The sequence below is a fragment of the Pteropus alecto genome, unplaced genomic scaffold (assembly GCF_000325575.1).
Source record: "Pteropus alecto unplaced genomic scaffold, ASM32557v1 scaffold269, whole genome shotgun sequence".
Taxonomy (NCBI): domain Eukaryota; kingdom Metazoa; phylum Chordata; class Mammalia; order Chiroptera; family Pteropodidae; genus Pteropus; species Pteropus alecto.
The window spans coordinates 2,347,425-2,348,140 of NW_006443566.1; positions in this window are offsets into that span (position 1 = coordinate 2,347,425).

Here is a 716-nt window from a genome sequence, read left to right on the forward strand (position 1 = left end):
GAACAACTGAACAAGGAGGCTTATGCCTATATGGAGGCAAAGAAAAATGAAATGGGACAGGGAGGAGAGACAGCATAACTGCTGCTTTTAATTAGCAACTTCTACTTATGCAAAAAACCAAGCAACTAAACAATGCACTTGGGAACCGTAAGTCTTGTTAGTTAGAGCCCATCTTAGGAGGTAATTATAAAGTAAGCTCCCTCCCTTTTCTCCCCAGTCCCTCCCCACCTGCAGAGGTTCCTTCCCTCATCCTGAATACCTGTGCTTCCTGAAGGGAGGCCATTCTATTTTTCTAGATCAGGAATCACAAAGAGCTGGCATGGAGCCTCATTTGTCAGTGAGGACATCTCAGGTCCCAGAGGGAAAGACTTTTTTCTGGTGGTTAGGCAGGGTCTTTCCATAGATCAGATCCAACCGCAGTGGCAGCCACATCGTCTGCCAAGGTGCGTTTCTAGTATCGTGTGTTGTACACTCCAGACCTGTCACGATGGCAGTGGTCCATACTCATCCATGAATGCCTGTGTTTACTACTCGTTCGCTCCAGTATTCATGAATGTGTGTAAAGTGTAAGGCTCACCAGAGGACATACACAGGTATACCCACAAGGAGCGTGCATTCCAGGGAGCAGAGAATGATGAGTATTCGCCAAAAAGTATGAATCGAGATGCCATGGGGGTCTGTTATAGGTTGAATTGTGCTCCCCTCTCTATTCAAGA